The sequence below is a fragment of the Pteropus alecto genome, unplaced genomic scaffold, assembly GCF_000325575.1.
Source record: "Pteropus alecto unplaced genomic scaffold, ASM32557v1 scaffold81, whole genome shotgun sequence".
NCBI classification, from domain to species: domain Eukaryota; kingdom Metazoa; phylum Chordata; class Mammalia; order Chiroptera; family Pteropodidae; genus Pteropus; species Pteropus alecto.
This window is the reverse complement of record NW_006433378.1, coordinates 20,981,079-20,986,132: the sequence shown is the minus strand read 5'-3', so window position 1 is coordinate 20,986,132 and position 5,054 is coordinate 20,981,079. Positions and strand designations below refer to the sequence as shown.

Sequence of the window (5,054 nt, the reverse complement as noted above, 5' to 3'; positions counted from 1 at the left end):
CAGAATTGCATGGTTTTCTCTGGTGGTTTTGACACATTTGTTTTCATTGACGGACGACATTAATTGTAGGGAGAATACAGCACCTAGTGACATTTATTGAGCATTTGTTCTGTCGTAAGTGATAACTAGTCATTCTCTGTGCATAGACTAATTTATTTCTCATTGTTACCTGTGAAGTAGATAACAATAATCTTTTTTACATAGGAGGACACTGTGGCTTTACAGAAGTTGAGCAATTTGTCCAGAATGATCTACATGGCAGGACCAAGTTTCAAAACTAGGTCTATCTGACTTGCTCCAGAATACCACATGTCTTTTTTGTCATTAGTAGAGTTTGTTGGAATTATATGAAGTTTCATCTTTATGTATAAAGCTGGTGGGTTTTTTTCTTAAGATATGTTGGCTGAGATTGGATGTTGGTCAGAAATAACTAGAGCCTGAATTATCTTTACTCCTATTTCTACTCTGTATATTCTTCTATGTGTATTATAAACTTCATTGAAAAATATGAACTTTTTTTTCTGATTTGGCTATGCTGCTTTTTCCACAACTTTTTTTTTCATACATTTCACAAAAAATGTATTAATGGTTTAAGAACTCTACCCACTTTTGAAAGATGATCAACAGTTTAGATTTTATTTTCCTCATTTCTAAAACAAAAGAATTTTTCTAAGTCATTGCCTTTCATACATATATTTTTTTACCATGGCCCTCACAGTAGGAGTTACAATTTTACATTGAGACTCAGATGCTCGTATTTACATACCCACACACAAAAGTGGGAGATTAAGTACCAAACAGTACTTAACCCTTGCTGTGTGCAGTGCTGTTCTATAAATATACAGATTTTTTTTTTTTGACTCTCTTCCACTAAAAAGATCTGTCACACCCACTAAGTTCATTTTCATGATCTACTAGTATATCTCAACCCACAATTTGAAAACACTGCTTTGGATTATCTCTGGGATTCTTTTTTTTTTTTCCCCCAACAAAATTAAGCATTGTAGTAGTAACAGCTAATATCTGTTGCACACTTACTCTGCAAAGTTCTGCATTAAGTGCTTTTATATATATTGTTTGAATTAATTCTTAAACTTCTCTAAGTAGGAACTGTTACCTCATTTTACAGATGAAAAGTTTCTCATAGCTAGCAAGCAGTAGAGCCAGGATTTCTCTGAATTAATTATTGAGCCTGTGTTCTGATGGTTACCCTAACAGGAATTTATTGTTTTTGAAAATTCAGTAACTAAATCTTACTTTTTTTTTTTTATTTAATTTTATTTATTTTTTAAAAATGCCTACAGCACCTGGTATTCCTAGGTGGTCTTCCATCCAAGTACTTACCAGGCCCGACCGTACTTAGCTTCCGAGATCAGATGAGATCGGGCATGTTCAGGATGGCATGGCTGTAGACTTTATAATCTAAATCTTAGCTCACCACGAACGAGATTGTACACTTTCAAGAGATTCTTTAGCCAACATAGGTGGCCATGACAAAATTATTTTTATTTAAAAGTATTGATTGCAATGTTGCTCTAAATTCCAGTAAGGAATCAGTATATTTTCTTATTTCGTTGCTTGGCTGGATATATCACTTTACCTCCATGCCACTTATTTTTTTGTTATTAAAAAATCTTTGAGTCCAGTCCCTCATAACAATTATACTTCAGTATTACTTTCTCACTTGGGTCTACATGCATTTTTTTTTTTTTTTTACCTGAGTATGTAGTCTTAGTCTTTATCTTTAATATCTGCATTATTCCTCTATGCTAAAGTATTATATTATTAAGTAATCTCCTTGTTAGGTACTTAGTGGAAAGAATTCAAACTTTGGGAAATGGTAAACCACAGATTGAACTTACTATTAATTAGCTTTATTACTTTGAGCAGATTCTTGAACTTCTGTGCCTCAGTGTTCTCATCTGTAAAAATGGAAGTGTCATTGTCATTGTTACTATAAAGTATATTAATTTTAGCACAATTTCTGGATCTCTCTTTCTAATGAAGACATTGATCTAAATATTAGGGGACTTGTTTGATGAATTTGTGCCTTGAAGAAGTCAATGAAATCTCCAGTTTTGAAACTTCTGTAACTGTCTGTAGTTAAATTATATCAAATACAAATTTACAACTTTAAGATTTAAAAAGGCATTGGTAAATGAAAGGGCATCTAAAAAGAAATGTGATTGATGCCTTATAATGCTAATAAGTAAGAGGTATTTAAGGATGGTCATCTGTAAAGCATCAAAAGATGACCGAGGTCTCCTTTTTATGTGCCGAATGTGCCGAACACTGAGCTTGCTTGGTAAGTCACTTACTAAGCCCCTCAGATATTTGTTCAGTGAATGAAAAATGATCCACTATCTTATTTCTGCTTCCTCACCTGCCACTTACTGCTTAACTTGGTGGACTTGGATTCACTTTCAGAAACTGATACCACTTCAGCCACCTACTTGTCAAACTGAATGAACAAGGATTGGGTTGCATCGTGATAGCATTTGACATGCCAAATGCCTTTCATTTCTGGCAGTTGTCTTGGTGGTGTTCATTTGTGCAGTACCCTGCTCTATACCACAATGGAATTGTTGATGTGTACCCTAGCTAGGTACATGTTCTTGGCTTCCTTTTTAATACAAGTTCCTTCTCACCCATCTTCATGGCTTTGATTCTGTGACCTTTCAGTTTCTAGCCTAGATCTCTCTTATGTGTTCAAGATCCATATTCCTGGATATTCAGTAGGCATCCCAAATTAAATGCAATATGTTTCATTATCATCCCTGAATCAATACAGTGTATACACAGGCACGCGTGCCTGGTTGATGTTTGTCTGTACTCCCCATCTTAGTTAATGGTCTCATGTATTTAGTCAGTAAGCAACATGTGTAAGGGTATGAGTATGCTATCAGAGATTGTGAGCTTTCAAATCAACAAATTTTAGTTGAGACCTATTCCCTGGACATCATCCAAAACAGCTGTAACAGAAGTTATGTTTGTCGATATAATTAAATTAAATAACACACCACCAAACTTAATTCTTACACATAGCAGGCACTCAAATGTTGGTTCTCTCCTCTCTTCCCAAGTCATCTTTTCCTTATGGAATATAATAACACCCTTCCTCTGTATTTTAGATGATAGCATTTGAAGGTTCTCTTGCTGGTCATTTGCCTGAATGAATGGATATACCGCTCTATAATATAGTATTTTAATTTTTAAAATAAAATATGGTCTATGGCCATGCTACCCTGAACAAGCCCAATCTCGTCTGATCTCGGAAGCTAAGCAGGGTCGGGCCTGGATAGTACTTGGATGGGAGACCACCTAGGAAAACCAGGTGCTGTAGATGTAAAAAGAAGTATAAAAATATAAAAAAATAAGGAACTGTAAGCTGACAAGGTCCTTGCAATCTGTGAGGTCAACCAAGAGTTGCCGCGCCTAAAAAAATAAAATATAAAATAAAATGGTTTAAATATATAGACTATGTGGGATGCTTTATCAGAAGGTGCCTGGTCTGGACTTTCTTGTGTGCTCAGTTGGCAGTTCTTTATATGACAAGTTGCTTACTGCTGAAATAATCAAGAAGTGCTGTTTGGGACATTGAATGTTAGCTCTGGCTTAGGCTTCATTAAAATATGATTTTCTAAGCTTTTAATGGCAGAGAGGGAATTCTGCCATTATATATGGATCATTCTTATGATCCATATATAAACTTTTTTACATTCTCTGCTTTAAGGTACAGAGAAGGAAATAGAACAGTAATAAACAGCTGTCTTAATGAATTTTATAACATTTAAATGGCTGAAATATACCTTTTATAAATGTATGTTGTATATTTCATGCAGTATTGATATTCTAATTGTATTTGGTTGAACAATTTTAAGTTGCTTTTTAATTTCTCATTGGTTACAATTTCAAAAATTATCTCCTAGTTTTTTAATTAGCATTTATTCTCAAGGAGAATTTTTATTACATGAATACGTAAAATAAAGAGTTATTCCCTTTTTAAAAAATGAATTCCTGTGTTAATATCTTATTTTCTTTTCTGTATGTGAATGTTATTTATGGAAAATTCTTTCTGCTTAAACAGTATCTGGTTTTTATATTGATTATATCTAGCATTCTATACTTTTTCTAAAATTACTGTTACTGTTATCTGTAGTCCCATTGTGTCTGTAGTTTTTGGAAAGCTGTGAAAATTTTTAGGATGTGTTGCTAGGTAGGGCCATTTACTCTGAGAAAAGAGACTTGTTCTTTAGGCTAGCCTCTTAGTGGTAGTCTACGTCTTAGGGATTCCATATTTGAAATATTAACATTAATTGGAAAGAAATAGAAATATGACTCATATAAGGTAGATGATGCTCAGGAAGCCCTGAAATTTATTTCAAAATATCTTTTAGAAGTCCCAGGTAAGTATGTACCTATGATTAAATAAAACAGTAACAAGAATTTAAGAAGTTAGATCTTTATCACCCTCTGTGGGCTCTCATTATGCATTGGTTGGATTTAAACTCTCACAGGAGCTCCTAAGTGTTAGATATACTGTTGTGTGATTTGTTGGTGTCATTCCTGACTATATCAAGAAATTGTGAATTCCAGCTTTATAATGACATATTTAATTTTTTGTTTGATTTAATACATGTGTTTCTCCAAATGAACCTTAGAATTACTTGAATTCTCCAAAATTTTAGTGAAGTTTAGATTAAAATTACATTAAATATTGAGTCACACTGTTGCCATTTGCAGTCCAGGAAAATGGTGTGTTCGTTTCCATTCAAATCATTTTTGAGTTCTTCGGTTAAGTTCTGTAATATTTTGTTACAGGTTTTGTAAATTTCTTAATTTTTTACCTTTTTTTTTTTTTTTGCTATTTTTAATATGGTTTTTTCCCATTGTATTTGCTAAGTGGTGGGTGGTACAGGTATGTAGGAAAGCTCTTGATTTTTCTTTACTTGCCAAAATTTTTAACTTAGTTCCTAAAGTTCATTATTTTTTCAGGTACTAGATTGTAGAACAGGAGAATTGATCTCTAATTTTACCTTTAACTTAAAATTGAT

General features: G+C 33.3%; 2 pseudogenes; one reads left to right on the top strand and one right to left on the bottom strand.

Moving 5' to 3' along the window:
- Nucleotides 1–1,295: 1,295 nt before the first annotated feature.
- Nucleotides 1,296–1,414, bottom strand: LOC112476883 (annotated as a pseudogene).
- Nucleotides 1,415–3,227: 1,813 nt separating this feature from the next.
- Nucleotides 3,228–3,346, top strand: LOC112476909 (annotated as a pseudogene).
- The last annotated feature ends 1,708 nt before the right edge of the window (nt 3,347–5,054 follow it).